The 18,799-nt window shown below is 34.2% G+C and overlaps 1 protein-coding gene across 1 annotated transcript in view; it reads right to left on the reverse strand.

Moving 5' to 3' along the window:
• FMN1 (formin 1) overlaps positions 1 to 18,799 on the reverse strand; it is a 143,882-nt gene that overhangs the window by 25,671 nt on the left and 99,412 nt on the right. The window lies entirely within an intron of this gene.

Consider the following 18,799-nt stretch of genomic DNA (forward strand, 5'->3'; position numbering starts at 1 on the left):
ACATGATTTTTTGGAAAAAGCAGCCAAGAGTGTGAAATATGGCTAGTGAACCTGAGTCCCCCTGTTACAGAATGCTCACACAAACTACTTAAAGGATTTAATTTTCAAAGGATGGGCATTCTCTATTTTTGAAAATGTTTCCTAAGCTGGATACTCAAGCAAAAGCCCTAGTTTTTTCACAAAATGTTCATCAATTCTTCTTAATACAGTGGAGAAACTTTAGCTGCAGAAGAATACCCTATATGTAAAACAAGACTAACGTGGAAATGTTATTCCTATTCCACCTTAGAATAATCCTATAAGTGCAAATGTTAATATAAACAGAATTCAGACACTTCTTTATACAAAGATCTGGATTTTCTGCTGCTCTGTCTATAGGAGTGTATTGGCTTGTTGAAATACAGTTACAAACTTGAGTTCACAGACAAGGTCACTGAGAAACTGATCCTGAATTATTCCATTTCATTATAAGGCTACCGAAACAGAGGTTTGTACAAAGACAGTTAAAATAATTTAAAAACTGGATTACTTCAGAACATTTGCTGTTAAGAAAACAAATTCATTTCAACTCATATGCTTACCTATATTGGGCAAGTCTGTTGGAAATTCTTATTCAGATTATTTCAGTTTGGCAAAAGCCAGAAACAATGTTGTGTGCCCTTTGAAGGGAAAACAATTAATTCTATACCATTAAATTCTCTGCCTCGAATCTTGGTGGCAAGATAGCTGCAATCAAAATAGACAGGGCAGCTCTGCTTTGTTGTATTCATCTCAGGCTCCTGAGAAATTCTGCTAAATTTAGCCTACTATACTAATTAATTATTTCCACAGCTCTTTCATATGATAGCATTAAAGTAGGGAACAGAGGTTGGAGTTCTGGTGGTTCATCATGATACTAATTTAGTTACATACAGAAAAGTAAAGATGGATAAAAGCTGAACTATGTATAAAATTGTACACTTTATGATGACATTAATAATTTCTTTCTTGTTTTTTAAGGAAATGAAAAAATGTTAAGCAAGGTAGATTTCCCAACATAGCTATAACAGAAATTGAATATCCTCAAATCTCTGCACATGAACAAGAACACAATAAATAACAAGAACAACATGCTTCTATATTTATAGTTAGGTGCTAAGACCTGATTTACTGTTTTTTAATTTTGTAGGAACAGAATAAGGGAATATAGAGGAAAGAAATTCTAATTTGTAATAGAAAGTAGAAGAAAAGGTGTGATTTCTAGGAAGAAACATACAAAGTTTACATTTACATTAATATAACAGTGTGTGTGTTTATGTACCAATAGAAGGGAAAAGATGAAGGAAGAAAATAACTGTATATGACAAATGGTATTTTCTACATATTTAGGCAAAGCATGTCTAACAAGGAACTATTTAAAGCATTTATTTAAAATTTCAATGTTGAAACATGTTAAGAAAACAAATGAACAACTCTATGCAACAAATGGCAAAGTAAATAGGAGTTACAAATACTACATAATGTGTAAGAGAAGAAACCACGGCAATTCTCTAATCTTCCATGCAATTTCTAAGTAATTCTCCACTCAGAATTTGTAATATCCTGCTCTTTTTCTCCCTGTCTACAAGCTGCAATAACTATCAACGATGTCATTAGAAGTTTCAATGAAACATTGTATTTTCCTCAACAAGGAAGGAAATCGGTGTTTTCTGACTCGTGTCTTCCAACCAACCACAGTTAAGACAGAGTCTAGGATAAGACATGGACAAAAACAAACAAATGAAGAAAAAACCCCAACAAACAAAAACAAACAAACCCCCCAACAAAACAGAACATGCAAAACCAAAACAAACCCCCTCATGAAATTTCTCTCTGAACTTCACAGAGCCTGGACAGAGGCTGTTAAAACAGTGACAAAAGGTTATTACCATATTTTCTAGGCTCACTAGAACTCACCTTCCTTATTAGTCAAGACTCAAACCTCTTAAGTAGTCATGCTGAAAGGTAGCCAAAAGATGAAACCCATCCTAGAAACATACCAGCCCCTTAGTCAAGAGTTGAAGAAGAAAAGTATATCCCCAGAGAGGTTCAGTTGGGTTTTTTTTTTCCAGTGTGCCAAATGGCAAATTCTATGACATTACTGAGTAAGGAGAACAAGCATCAATAGATCATATTTTCTTAATCTTTTTTAAGAATGAAGACATACCAGCATTTGATAACAAAGACCCAAATCTCTTAGAAACTATTCATTGCTGATACACTTGGGTATCAGAAGCTGAACTCAGAAGACTCTATGGCTAAAAGTATACTACATATAATCTCCACCCTCAAGCACAATTGGCCTACAAGGGAAACTTTTTAATAACTATGCAGACTATGCAGAATGGAAGAAAAAGCTCAAAACCTTCTAGGTGGGCAAAAAGACTAGAGAGGATCATAAAAAGCAATATAGATGTTCTCTGGTTTTGTAAAAAATTCTGGACATGCTTAAACTCCTAGACACTATAGTAGTACAAAGAACAGCAGGAACAACAGCAAGATGAATTTAGCCTTCTTTGGTTTGAGTTTCATTAGATCTGTTACAAGTGAAACTTTCTAAAATAGACTTAATTTTTAGGAAATAATTTACTCAAGACTTACTGGACTACAAGGAATAAGATGGAAAACAAATTTTTCATGCAAGTGTGCTTGCTAGCAAATGGCAGTTCTTTGAGCTGCAAATAACTATCATGAACAATCTAATGAAAGTGTGCTTTACTGAGGATTGTTGTTTTAGTGTCATTGTGGGTTGACCCTGGACAGTGTTATGTACCACACAACCACCTGCTCATTTGTCCTCCTTCCCCCACAGTGGAACAGGGGAGAGAATAAGAAGTGCAAAAGTGAGAAAAACTTGTGGGTCAAGATAAAAACAGTTCAATAAGTGAAGCAAAGGGGAATAAAAAAAATAAGTAATGCAAGGGCAATCACTCACCACCTCCCACAAGCAGACTGATACCCAGCCATCACTGGAGCAATCACTACCTCTGCCAAACTCCTTTCACCGCCCTTTTTATTGCTGAACATGACATTACATGCACGGAATATCCCTCTGGTCAGTTTGATTCAGCTACCCAGGTTCCCTTCCAAATCTTGCCCACCCCTGGCCTACTTGCTGTGGGGACAGAATGAGAAAAAGAGAAACCTTTGACACTGTGCAAGTGTTGCTCAGCAATAGCCAAAACACTCCTCTGTTATCAATGCTCTTTTAGCCACATATCCAAAACACATCCCCATACCAGCTGCTATGAAGAATATTAACTCCATGCCAGCCAGATGCTGTACAACAGCACATAGCCATATAGAAAAATTATTTCAGATGAATCCTAAGATTCAGATCAATTGGATAATTTGGACAGTTTTTATGCATAAAAATCAAGTCTATAGTTATTTTTTTAACTATAGATAAGGTGTCCAGCCACTTAATTTATCATGTTAAACAATCTGTAGTTTTCAATGTAGTATGAGGTTTTATCGTTTAGCTGATGATAGCAAAGCCAATTGCATGTGGCTAACAATTTATGCAAAGTGTTCAAACATATAATCTACATCCATTTAATATTATTAGTGTTATCTTACTGTCTGGAAAAAAGATAAGGCCCTGCATAAGAAGCTCATAAATAGAATACATTGCAAATGCTGTAAATGAACAATTTGTATACATAAAGGTTTAGTTCATTACTTGACACTGCCAGAATCTGCTTTCTTGAAATGTGAATTTTAAAGGAATGGAAATCAAATTAAAATAATCCTTTAAACAAATTAACGAATGTCAAGCACAAATTAAAAAAGTATTAATAAAAATACATATATGAATGCAAGAGAATGTAAAAAACAGAAAATTGTTCATTTCAATTTTTCTTATCCTCCCCCCCATTATCAAACTGGAATATACTGTATTTTGAAAACATGGCTTGACTACCAAGAATAAGTATGGCATTGAGTATGGAAATTGGGGGTTTGGAATTGTTAAAGACATGGAAATTTAAATTCTAATTTAGTATTATATGCTACTGGGATAAAGTTTTACATTTAATAAATATCAAATCCAATTTTAGAACTGTTTTATTTTCTGAAAACACATCCTATAATAAAGCACATAGTAACAGAAGGTATAAAAGTTATCAGAAATTAGTCACAGTAAAAATTAATTTCATCGTTTCAGACATTTATGCTTTACATTCCAATTATTGAATAGGCTTTCTCATTAGCCTTAAAGATTTTTAGCAAAGTATGAAGTTTCAGAGATTCTAAAGGAGGCTTGTACCCTGTTCTAGGAAGAGATATACTCAATAAAAAAATCTATCTATCTAGAGCTATACATAAAACCTGAATTTTCTGCTGTTTCTACCTTACTATATTGAGTTACTTTTAACATAAATATCTTTTGAGAAACAGTATTACTTTTAAGTTAGACTATATAAAAGGATTCTTATTACTTAAGATATAAACATAGTGAACAGGAGGTAATACACAAGTGTGAAACATTTTCCTCTTTTTTTCATTGTATTGTATTCACCTTCAAATTTGAAAAATACATACTTAATATGACTGCAAATTATTTCATGTGGCTACCATCCACCATTCTCATGCAGTAGCTTTTTTGTCTTATTAAAATTTTATATTTCAGAAATTATAAAAAAATCTTAAGTGTTCAACGTACATATTCCTAAAAACTAATTTTTCTAATCTGTATGACTTGATTAACTTTCTTCCACTAGTTACTAACTCCTAATTGGTAGGCCTTTCAAACTCATGGAATTCAACAGACAGCCTGGAAATGAAATGAAAATGTTTCATTGTGTGTCTAACATAGTTTTCCTATTCCAGTATATTAGAATGCAAAACTCCCCAAAACAAACAAACCTGCGCCCATCAAGAGATGTTTCTTCTATGGTATCAGTTAAGCAAGAAGGCCTGGGAGCAATGGAATCAATGAAACTTGGCCTACTGTGGATCTGTATTTTCAAGTTAGTTCCCAGATGGATTCATTAATGTTTAATTAGGGTTGAGTTCATGATACAGTCTTTCTCTCCCTGGAAGGCTAATAGGGTCACTCTTGTCTATTTTGCCACATATTTTTATGGGATTTTAGGAGCTTAGTATCTTAGGAGCTCTAACTCTGACACATTTGGTCAAAATTGGCCATGCATTAAAAATTATTTGCAGGGGAACAATCAATGGGCAGCGTGATCACATAAGCCTCACTTCCTTTACCTCCTCTTGAAATTAGAAAATGTCACATTTTTAACATGGGATTTGGCTATGCAATTTTTTAGATGGTTTAAATATGGGTATAGACATTTTAAATCCTTTCAAAACAATCTTCAGAACACTTGCTGCCATGAGGTCTTAATCACGCTTCCCTGAAACAGTCCTTACAAGTTTATTTTCCTTTGCAGTGGTATAAAAATTATGTTTTAACTAAGAAATCTACATCCAGCAATGAAGATGTACCAATGTTTCTATTGTACAAAGAGTCTCCATGCAGTCTCTGAAACCTGCTTAAGAAACACATTTCTCCACAACTAATCAGGAATATTAGTTACCAATCTGTGTCTTAGGTACTGCGTAAGGATTAATTAATTTTTACCATACAGAAATTGTTAAATATTATAAAAAGATTCCGTGTTTTTAATATTACATAGCCGTAACACATTGTAGACATTTGTACACATACAGAGGCACACAACACTCAAGCAACACATTCAAGAAAGTGTTTATTATCATAGGTAATAAAAAACCTAGGAAATTATGTTTTCTTTTTAAAGTGATAATGCTGTCCATAAACGTGCCAGAAAAAGTGTTGGAGATCATTTTACCAGAACATTAGAACCAACTGTGAAGAAAAGAATTTTCATAATTATTTTCACAAAGTCCCATATTTCTGAAAACATATGTTTCTTTATACGATGCTTCTATTATGTTCTGTGGGACTGGATTGTTAAATTAAAGCTATTTTTTCAGTTAGCTTCTACTTAAGAAGGTAATAGTTTCATTAATATTAGGACTAACACTAGTCTTACTCTCCTGTGTTCTGGAGTTATTAATAACAAAGCACAAATTAGCATTACATTTTTCAATTTATTCCAATTAAATTATTTGAAACTGCATTCTGTTAAAATGCAACTGAGAATCATTAATCCCTCATTCTCCCACACTCATAGTTCCAAATAATAAATATTTTCTAAAGCCTACTGAGACTTAAACACTATAGAAATATATTCTAATTTCTTTTTCATAAACTCTTATAATGTTATGGTCTAATTCCAAGATTAATTTTTGAGATGACTAAATGTATCTAAACAGCTTATGGAACTGAAAAATTAGTTCTAATCCTTTCAAACAGAACAAGGGTAAATCCAATCTGTTCTGTGTTTGGGAAAACCAACTATCCAGATTATCTGTAACTACAGTCTCCTGTTGTAAGCAGAAGTAAAAACTTTAAGGATCAGCCCATTTTTATACCAAGGACAACACTTTAAAACAGTTGAATGATTATTAAAAGCAATATTGAGCAGGCGGTCATCTCAAAACCATAAGAAGTATATAAAAACAAAAAGTGAACCAGCAGCTAACCTGGTGAGTAAAGAATGAATAATTAAAGAAATATAATGAAACTAATTTCAGAAAAGCTTGTGAAATTTGCGGCCTGAAAACTTTCAGGAAAGAAAAGCCGTAGCATTGCCTCCTCCTGTGGAATGATAACAATGATTTATGAAGCTAAAGTCATTTCTGCTGATTGAGCTCAGTCGAGATTGGTTTCACATGAATAGCTAAAGTACAGCAAGACGTGAAGCGTAGTGGCCCCACATGTTTGAACACACTAGGACATGCTCTTCTAGGTGATCCAAAGGATGGGGGTGGGGGGGTTCAAAGCTGCGGCTTTGTTTTCCATCCATTTTCCCCTCATTAGGATACACTTCTCCTGCAAAGTAAGCCACTTCTGGTGGTCGGGAGCAAAGTCTCATTGTAAATGCACAGCAGGATAGTGGCAAAGCTGAGATTAGTTCTCCATAGATTTATATAGACCTTTCTTACTGTTGATTGCTTGTACTGTTTCAAAGGTGCGTATGTTACCTTTTTTATTGCTGGTTACTGACTTTATTCCAGCATATGGTGGTTGGCGCCATGACACAAAGTGAACATTTTATACTAGAATTAAAGTGGATATTTGACAGTTTCTGTCAGAAAGTTCAGAGCAAAGAATTTGTGAGACAAGATTTATTGCATATTTTATATGGGACACATCTGTTTCTTTGCTACGTTTTTGTTTAAATAAGAAAGCAATGAAGGTTCTTTAAAAAACAAAGACTGTCAATAAAAAGCATGAACAGAAAAACTACATTATTGAGAATGAATTAAATTATCCTGACCTTCTAAAAATGTGCTGCTTAGAAGTATGACAGTCATCTTTCCCTTTTTGTTCAGCCATATACACTGGATGGGGGAGGAGAATTACAAGCGCAAACTGATTCTCACAGCTAACCATACTCAAGGGTAAATCAAATAAAAATGAAAACCCAATAAAATCTAAGTGTTGATATCAGATATTCACATTTAAAAGTAAGATTTTGCATATTATTTTATTTTTTAGCATCCATAACTGCATTTTTGAGATGTGAAATGTGCCAAATGAACACTCCTTGTTTTGAAAATTTCTTATAAAACTACAGATCAGTATAACAAAGTATACAGCAAACTTCTCCAGATCTATCTAGTAACATCACTGAAACAGATATAGTTTGGTTTCTAAAGTTCGGTATTTATCATAACTGAATCAAAACTGAATTTGGAGAACTATCAGGACCTTGTTTATGAAAAAAAAAGTGTATGCCCCATACTAAAGAGAAACAATTCTTCAATAAAACTCTGAATTTTTAACCAACAACCTTCCTGTTTATAAAGATTCATATTTAGTATGGAACCTTAAGCTTGAGAAACATGAAATTTAAATAGGGGGAGTTAAACAAGACAGAACAAGTATGAAATAAACAAATTATATTGCTCAAAAATCACATATGTCTTTATGAAAAAGCATGTGTGTCTTATTTAACTTCTACTTTAAGAACACATCCATAGAAAAATCCCCTCTCTTGGACAACGTACATTCTACACAAATAGTTAGATTGTTAAAAATATATATATCACAATATAGGCTCAATAATTTCCCAAACAAAAATGTAGGAATTTCCTCTATAAAATCACAAATACTTGACAAATTATTTCATACTACCATTATATTTAATTATTGTTTTTAATTCAAAGTTCTACAACTTAGGTTTGTGCAGGAAAATGTATCTAGCTACTAGTCTGAAAGATTTGCAATTTGAAACAAAATGCAAAAGAGGCAAACTTGGACGTGCAATAGTTCTGCTTCTTCCCAGAAATACAGGATACTAACTTTAAGAAGTATTTTGTTTGGATTCTATTAATCAATGTTTTTACAAGAAACACCAAACTATACTTAAGTAAAAGGCATACATTTTTTCTGAGTTTGCCTTCTCTGTAATAAACACATAGAAGAATATATATATTTTTTTAAATCTCAATTTCTAAATAAAGTACTTTCTATTCTCCTTATGGGAAAAGATGATGGGAAAAGTGAAGTGTATGTGACACGTTAGCCAGGCCATTTAATTCATTCCTAGAAAGCACCAGATACTGCCATGATGACAGAAATGAACGTGTATACAAAAAAAAAAAAAATCCCATTTTATCTCAGCCTAAGACTGGGAAAACAACAAGAATTATTACTGCATCTACCTGATCTATTTCTTTTTTTTACACCTTGCTTATTTTCTGTTGAACTCTATGCTGGAAGTATCCAGATTTCCCCCTCCTGCCAGTGCATGTAAACATTTGGAACTGTTATTGAAAGTCTGGAAATATTTTTTTAAATTTGAAGATAAATTTTAACTCTTGAGACAATTTAACTCATATCAAAAGCAAACCAATATCAAATTACATTACACTGAAAATGACTGGCTTTTAAAAGGTAGAAAAGTCAAAGTTCCCCTACCATTATTTCAAACAGAAATGTAGAATCAGCTCTCCTAATTAAGCTCGGGGATTCTCTGTCCTAGGAACTGCCCAAATACATCTAGGGAAATGTAAATATGCCTCTCCAATTCCCACTCAACTCTAAGTCAATGCTGGGTCAGACCCTTTATGCAAAACTCAAGGTAAGGAAATATATTATAAACATTTGCTGATAAACTGTACTGATAATTGTAAAGATAATAAAACCAAATACATTTTATACGGCAGTTTTTCCTTTAGCATCATATTATTTAATGTTTACAGTTTTCTGTTTGGCCACAGAAGCTACACTGTTGTGTCCAGTCATGTATCCCTGCTGATCCTAGTGCACTAGACCCTCTCAGATACCAACACTTTGGCAACAGTTTGTGGAGGGAATTTTCAGATTGTAAGGCATCCTCAAGATGAAAGACTTTATACACAGGCTTTGTACAAATAGTTGTATCCTAAAATATGCTGCACAGAAGTCCTTTAAGAAACAGTTTTTAGATGCTTTCAAAATAGCTGACTTGAGACAAAGTTTAGATAGCTGAAAAATGCTGATGCTAAAAAGCTTAAATTGATTTACATGCCATGAAAGAAGTACTGTTCCAATGAACTCCATACATATATATCTTAAGATATACTGACAACTACTGATTTCTCCACCTCTGTCAGGGTGTTCACAAAGCAGCACTATGAGGGCTTTTCTCAGGACAAAGGTGCAACTTTAAATATCTTGCCCTGGCATCTGACTATTTAGGCACAAAGATATCACAGAAGTTGTTGCAGGAGAGTTTGAATGATGACCTGAAATCAGGCTTTTCTTACATTTAGGAGAAGTCTGGTTTTTATCATAACTGTAATCTTACAACACTGTATCATCCATGTGTTTTTACTGTGTCATTCTCCAATTTTGAGAGCTTAGTAGCAACCTGGTGCTTTGTCTTTTAACTAGCTTCAAATTTCTAAGGATTGCCCTATGAACATTGTGATTACTTTTGTTCTCAAAACAAATGATTCTACTACAACCTCTTTAACAAATTTGTGTGTCAATTTTTTTCTTAGAAAGAAGCTTCCTTCCGATGACTATTTCCTGTCTGGCCTACAGATTTTGCCTGTTATCATTGCTTAAAAAATGAAAACACAGTTTATACCATAACAGAACCTAAGCCAGAGAGCTCCAATTTCCTGCTGAAATTTTCAGCATCTAGTATTTTTATCAATCATGCTTAAAAGCATTAAAACACGATATTCATGTGTTTGCACAGGTACAAAACACTATTGAGAAAAATTATCAATTAACCAAAATTACAAAAGTCTACATAGAAATTCTACATAAGTGCAGATCAGATTAAGCATGTTCTTGTCATAATAGATTTGTATTAAGGTAGCAGTGAAAGGTATTTTAAAGCTTAATCCAAAGACTATGGTGTGAAATTACAGAATACAGGGGACCAAACATAAGGTGAGAGTGACCAGTGTGACAGTAGGTATTAAAATATCTTCTGCGCTTAGGCTTTTCAGTATTTGCTTAGCGCATTAATCTCTTCTATCTAATCTTTTTCCAGTTCTTGACTCTGCTCTTCCCTTCCAGTAATAGCTTCCATATATGTAAGCACTTGCTCATTGGATATATAATATATAAAGTAATTGATCGGTGAGCATCCTGTTTTCTTGCCAAGGAAAGCTTTGACAAATATTTAAATTCTATTAGTTTGCTGACCTTAAATATCAGCAGAAATAGGTCAAGACAAGGATGTAAACAGCAAAGCAAATTCGGATAAACTGCTTGCTAGTGGCATTGACCGTAGTACAGAGAATAGTGACATAAGAAGATAAGTAGATAAATAGGAAATCATACAGGAAATTCATAAGAATACAGTAAAGAAGAAGAAAGCAGCTGGTCTAAAATTATAGGCTAATAGGATCCCTGTGAAAAAACAACATATATAATCTATGGCTCTGTTTACTTATAAACCTGTGATATAGGCACTGGAAGAAATTTAGTGGAATTGAACAGAAAATGAGGGTTTCAATGAGAATGTAAAGAGAATGTTAGACTCCAGACAGCTGATAGTGGTTATTCTAAAGGTATTCATAATTCTAGGTATAGATTTTATAACTACAATATATATCATATTTTTTTGTACTAAATAAAGTGTATCAAACTGACATTCATTATGTCACACAGTTGCTATTAACAGGAAATATTTCTCATATAATGCCAGTCACTTTGCAGCAGCCACAGTAATTCAGTATAACACAATCAAATTGAAAAGAAGATAGAAGGAACTGTTGTCTCTAAAAGATTCTTTCCTTGTCTTCCGAGAGAAGATGACACTGAATTTTTAATTACAAGTCCTTCTAAATTACATTCATATTACATATTCTAAGGGAGTGTAACCCTCTAATTTGATAGTAAGTCATGATGTAGTGGAACTGATTTTTTAGCAGTTTTTAGCAGATTATGGCAATTTGATGTGTATCTGTTTTAAAAATAATCAATTTAAGGTTTCCTGAAAAGTCATAGTTTTAATTAACATCAATTTTCAGGACTTTGATGCTGGTAATTCTTCTGGTAGTGTAGGAGGAAACATTCATTTCAGAGCAAATTCTTGTTCTTTGAATCAGTTCACTGTCAATATTGCATCAGTTAGGGACATATGGATGCAATTACATTCCAGGACACCTTATTTGGTGTCTTACGGACTGACGCTATTGTCTAACTATACAATCTCAGAGTACCAACCATAAGGTTCTGTGCTTTGCAGACTCATGCCAATTTATGTAAATCACTCTTTCATCTGTTTAAATACAACGATCTTTGAGTGATGAAAACAGTTATGACTGTCACAAACAGTTTGAAAGATTAAAGTAATTCTGCTGCTGGCATATAAAACAGCGTTCCACATCTAAACACAAACTTTGCCTGGTTTGTAATGTCATTGCTGGGAAGGATAAAAAGTTTTAAGCAAACATTATCACTGCAAGGAAGTATGACATATTTTTCATGTTTGACACTGGACGTAAATATCCTCCCACACTGTTTAATGTGAGAACTGCATATGTGTGGCAGAGATAATAAAACATCTCAGTGAAAAAAAATGAAGGGGAAAAAAAAAAAACCAGTTATGATAAATAGAACAGAAAATAAAGCTTTGAAGTTAAAAGTCTTCATATTTGTACAGTTTATTCACAAAAGTAAGAAACTATTTGATATACAGACTGGATAGTCACAGAATCTGCAAGAGAGTCTGACATCCTGTAGAACTGATTATCTTTATGGAGATATATTTTTGGCTGACCGAAGCAGCTTCATAATTGCAGGTAACAGAAAATCAGGGCAACTATAAGATCTTTGTAAGTGCTATTGCTCTTCTGCTGTTGTTTACATATTTTAAAAGGCAGCTGTTACTGATATTCGCTGCTCTTAAAAACTATTCTTTATTTTCTTGATGCACTTACTCAGCATTAAAATGTTCAAGAGCTTGACAAATAAAATGGAACACAAGTACCATAATCTGATATGTAAACTAAGGTAGAGGAGTACAACACTAATGGAAAGACAAGTATATGACTTAGTTTCATATGCAGTTTTAGAATATTTTTCTTCCTTTCTGTTAGTATTCTTCTTGGAGAGAAAAGCTATATTTTTACTGCAGAGAAGCAAGAATTTTAAATATTTCTTGGGGGTTGCTGATATTTTGGGAAGTCATTACAGGCAAGCTCTACCAAACTTCTATGAACAGGGACTTAAAACATAATCTTTATATCTGTTTTAAAAACAACAATATAATGGTGGCAGACTCTCAAAGGAAATAAGTACCAATGTAAATTTATTCCTAATCTTCAACTGCATTGAAATTTATAAAGGTATATCCTGTTGACAGTAAGAGAGAAATTAGAAATATTATTGTATTGTGAAAACGGTACTGATAATAGTGGCTTGAGGTATTCTTGACTTCTGATTGACTACTACTAAATGGTGCCAGCATCCTGCTTTGTACTTCATAGACTGGTTTGATCGAAAAGCAGTAGAGTTTGGAGTGGAAATACATTTTTTTTTTTTGCTGTAATATAATAAATTATGTTATCATCCTCCTACACTTAAAATACATGCTTATAGACTAAGAAATGAAGGTTGCTTTCCCTGGGTTAATAAATCACCTAGTATGAGCATCTATAGTGCAACAAAATTTAAGATGAAATGTTTATATACCCAGGAACAAGCAGGAAATAATCAACAGGAAACTGGAAGTCTGCCAGCTGAAATATATTACAGTATAGTTAAAGTCAGTGGCATAAATTTCTTATATTAAAGTTATTATGAAATGGTATTTTGTGTATTGTTGAGGAAGAAAATGGAAGCAAGTAAAGTTGGGTGAAAATAAATCTAAGATGGTAACAAGTAATATGAAAACAGAATTATTTGAGTAGGGATATCAGGAATGAAAACCAACAAAAATAAGGTATCTTCCTGGACACTAGCTTGAAATTAAGATCTAAATGAGGGGTGTCAAACTCATTTTCCACCAGGGGCCACATCAGCCTTGCAGTTGCCTTCAAAGGGCCAAATATAATTTTAGGAGGAGTTACATGGGAGTAGTTATATTTATACAGTCCTAAAATTGCATTTGACCCTTTTAAGGCAACTGCAAGGCTGATGTGGCCCCTGGTGAAAATGAATTTGACACGCCTGATCTAAATGATTCAGGCTTTCAATTATTTGTTTAAAAGAAGTCAAATATACTTCAACAAGGTTTCATTTAAAACTCTGCCATCTAAAAACCAGTGATTCCCAATAAAGAATCACCATTTCAGCTTCTTACTTCTGAAAACATTTGTAAGAAAATACAGAATTCAACGAGAATTTGTTACTTAAACAGAATAAATAATTTTTCTGGAAATAAAGTTAGGAAGATGGAACTGATAAAAAGGCATGAAGGCATGGGGACATGCATGAGAAAGGAAGGAATGATTATTTACGTAGTTGTAGTAACCTGGATCAAACAATTCATGTGAAATAGATTCATACGTTTCAGAAGGCCAGGAACAAGCTCTCTGCCTTTCTGGCAGCCAGGGATGTTACAGAATCACACAAGTCCCCCTCTTTATCCTGTCTACTCTCATGCCTGAGACTGTAGCAGTTTTGATCAGAGTTTCTGGCCAGTACACTAGGTAATTGTTTTTTCATAACATTTCTTAATTTCTTGGTATAATCCCCCCAAGAATGATACAAACCAGAAAGTAGTTAACATAGAAGTGAAGGGGGCTAGCTTACTAGAGTTTATTTCTTATTTTCTGTCCCACTGGACTAACTCAGCAATCCTCTATGGTGCATTCCAACAGGCAAATGAGGAAATGTGGATCAAAGCTCCTGTTCTGCACCAGAAATACATTAAAAAGAACAATAGACTGGATGCATGCCCAGGTAGCTACTGCAGCTTGGCTAAAACTATCAAGAAGAAATTACTCAGCAGTCAGAATCAGATCTACTGACATTTTCCATGTGGTTGCTAACCTTCTCTGAAAAATGCACTACCTCCTGACACAATGCTGCAGTGAGTAGCTTGGTCTATGACTCTGTTTTTCTATTGTGCAGTCCCATGACTACACAGCGTTTATCTTTTAAGTTGTATACAACATACAGCAGTTGTAGCAAAGCAATGAACTTCACCAATGCTTCCTAAGTGCCAGGCTAGAATTCTAAACACAGAATAATTCCTTTTACTATGAGATTAATCTCAAAAGATCTACTCTATTTGACAAATACCTCCCTCTCCATCTGCTTATTACTTTGGACGCTTCCGTGTATCACGTGCCTTTCCCAGACAGCTTTGCTTTCCACTATTAATGATTTTCAAAAACTAGGCTGTCTTGACATCAGACAACTTGCTTCCCAGACTCTGCTGTAAACTAAAGAATTCCTTTAATAGCAAAGTCTTCATTGTCAAGATGCCTCTTTATTCTTAGAAAAATAAAGAGAGGCAGCTATGGTCTTCCGACGTTAACTCTTATGAAGCAGAAAGACCTTTTGATTTGCACATTCCAGTATATGAGGGAGGAAATTGAGCCCAGATTAAAGTTTTTACATACTTTCTGACCTGGAACCAATGAAGGGGAATTTGGGACCAGACCATCTTCATGAATCTGTATTATGCATTTCTACATTTATTAAAATAGACAAACAATATGAAATACTCAAGCAGCAAAATAAGAAATAAATTTTATTAAGGCTAGTTGCCTACTCCTGTATGTAATTTTCTTTCTTGTTTGTATTATTCTTGAGAGAATGCACCAGGAGAATAAAAAATGTCATGAAAAACTAACATAAATGGCTACTGGCCAGCATGCTTTCTAATGAGCTTCATAGCTGCAGTAACCAAAATTTGTTTTCTCCTTTTCAATATAGAGTATTTTGCATCTTTCTCATATTCATCCAACTATTCTGATTTTTCTGGTGTGAAATAGCTTCGTATCAAAAGAGGAGTTTTCTTCTAAGCAATTCTGAGCAAGAATTTCATACGTTAAGGATCAATCCAAGCCAACCATTAATTTCATAATTTCAAACTTCTTTTTGCATACCATGGGAAATTAAATGGAAAATATTAAGAAGATATTTCTGAAAAAAAATACAGTTATTCCATGAGAAATATAGTACGTGTGTATTAATTTACAGCAATTTTTAGGCCTCCGTGTCATAGTAAAACTAATATAATATGTTGCATATAATATAATTAAATCTACTAAAGATTATTTCCACCTTGAGAATAATCTAAGCCCTTTTCAAAAGGCACAGACATATCAAATACAGCTAATGAAGTATTAACACAGTTTACACATAATGTCTTTCATGTGGGAATCACAAAGTACTTGATAAAGATTATCTTTCACTACAAAAAATAGCAAGAATAATTATTTAACATTTTGTGTACCAGAAAAGTGAAGTGCTCTCTGAAAAAAGGATTAACCAACTACTCTAGCATCACATGTCAGGCAGCTAAACTGGGAAGAGAACCTAAAGGTTCTGGCACCTAATCCCCTGTTGAAGGCATTAGGCTACATTACATCCAACATCCAGTTATACAAAACAGCACTGACATCAGCAGAAGTACAGTTTATCCCCTCTAGCATTTTAGAATGTCAGTCTCCATAACACTCTCTATGTTTTTTGTTACAACACAGCAAGTATTAGATTTAATTGCTATTAATTGTAATTAGGAAATGTAAACAGTTCAGTTTAAGCAAATCAATATGTTGTGGTGTTTTTTGGTTTTTTTTTGGTTGTTTGGTTTTTTTTTTTTTCTTTTCTTATAGTATTTCCAACTTAGCATTGACTAGAAATGATGGGAAATTGTGTGTGTGAGAAAAACCTGAATATCTATGAGTTCCAGCCCTATCTTCAAGCCAGAAGTTTCAGAAAAGCATCTGAGCTTTGGATACTTGCTGTGAGCTGGCAGAAAGATGACAGACAATTTTTTCTTACATTTGCTTAAACAAGCCACAACTGTTTTTTAAACAAACAAAACTGAAAGCAGATGCTTAACGGACGCACAATATTATCGGTTAACTCCTGACTTCAGAGAAGCAGCTGAGTTTCCAGACACTTACCTAAACTGAACATCTGAGCTTGACATTTGTCTGATGCCTATTCTAGTACCATAAATCACGATGGGTTTCTGTGTTATTTTTAGCTATCTTCAGTGTAGAATTTTACAGGATTTCCATTCTAACGCCTTAGAAAGTACCAGTCACCAATTACAAACATTCAAATCAATCAAGTGACTGAAGGAGAAATAGGGTCAATAATTCTGAAGGATTTCTGAAGAGTCAGTAATTAGAGGATAAGACAAAAAAAGCCAAGTCATCTCAGAAAAAGTTAGATAAAACAGAAATGTCAAAAGATGAGAAATTAGACAAAATTAAATGTATATGATTAGACACCATAAAACATAATACTATAAATCAAAAGGAGAACAAGAGAACATAAGAAATTGGACAAGTATGTAACCTCTGTGGTTTTGCTCATTCTAGAACACAAAAAACCTGAAACACCAAAAAGGGTCAAATAGATTTCATTTCTATAAAGAACTCGTTGTCCCAAAACACCATGCAGAAACATATCCGCTCTTTTTTTTTTTTTTTTAATATATGTTATTCACACACAGAAGGATAAAATTTTCTGCTACGTTGACGATGATAAATATATCTCGGTTTCCACATCAATGGGCATAAACAGGGCAAATGTTGAAGGAATATGTTTTTCTATTTGAAATGATAATGCAAACTTGAATTACGATTTTGTCTAAAGCAGAACTATTCTTCTTTCAAGATCGGTTGGGCATTTTTATCATATTCCCTTCATCAGAAAGAAGGGTAGCTCATTTGTGCAGGAGGAACTAGATGCTGTGTTGCCTTTATTTTTTGGGACTGTCACAATATGCTTTTGCTGTTCCTTCTGCTGATTTTAGCTGGGGTGGAGTTAACTTTCTCCATAGCAGCTTGAATGGTCCTGTGTATTGGGTTTGTGACCTAAACAGTGTTGATAACCCACCCACGTTTCAGCTATTGCTCAGCTGTGCTTGCACAACATCAAGGCCTTCTCCATTTTTAATAGTGACCCCCAGAAAGTAGGCTGGGGGAGGCACAAGAGGTTGGGAGGGTCCACAGCCGGGACAGTTGGCCAAATTGACCAAAGGGATAACCCATACCATATGACTTCATGCTCAACAATAAATCTTGGGAAAGAAGGAGTAAGGGGCGAAGTTCAGAGTCATGGTATTTGTCTTTCCAAGTAGTGGCTGCACATGATGGAGCCCAGTTTTCCTGGAGATGGCTGAACACCTGCCTGCCCATGGGAAGTAGGGAATGAATCCCTTGTTTTGCTTTGCTTCTGCATGCAGCTTTTGCTTTCCCCTATTGAATTGCCTTTATCTCAACCCATGAGTCTTCTCTCTTTTACCTTTCTGACCCTTGTTCCAACCCCACCAAGGGGGTGTGAGTGAGCATCTGTGTGGTGCTTAGCTGCCTATTGGAATAACCGCAACACTCCTCAGGAGATCCAAGGTGTAATAAGAATTACAGAATCTGTGATATAATCATGGGGGACACCATTCAGTTACAGTCTTGGCAAGACCTGGGCAAAATTGAGTTATGACCCAGATCGATACACAAGTCTATAATTTTGACTACTCTGCTCTGGTGCTTTTCTGGCCAGTAGTGAGAAAACACACAGCCTGAGAAAGAGGATGGAGCTGGACTGATCCATTCAACGCCAGCAACCTGCGGCTACATTTTCTTGAACTGATGATTGAATTGTATCTTGGATCTCACCCTGGTTGTCTCCAGACTCTACAGTGGTAAATCAGTTCCTTACGCCTCTTTCTGTCTCACACAAAACTAAATCTTTAAATCTGAAGTAGTCAGTTCATAAGCCCACACTTTTGATAAAAGAGGCTATTACTTCCTGTATATATATATATATATATAGACTTTCTCTAGAAGGGTATTTTTCGTTCTTGTCTTTTATAAACTTGAAGCTTTATATTCCTTCTGACAAATTTGGTCTATGATGAGTATCTTTTTCATTTTGCCTACAAATAATGATCAAGAACAAAGCAGAAAATAATCAATAGGAAATGAGTAAGATCAAAGGAACAATTATCTTTGAAAAGTGATGTACAAGATCTGTATAACCATTATTCTAACATATACAAGGCACATTAGGAACATAACCCATAACAGATAGAAGGAATTT

This window comes from Streptopelia decaocto (assembly GCF_964273445.1).
Source record: "Streptopelia decaocto genome assembly, chromosome: 7".
Lineage (NCBI taxonomy): Eukaryota > Metazoa > Chordata > Aves > Columbiformes > Columbidae > Streptopelia > Streptopelia decaocto.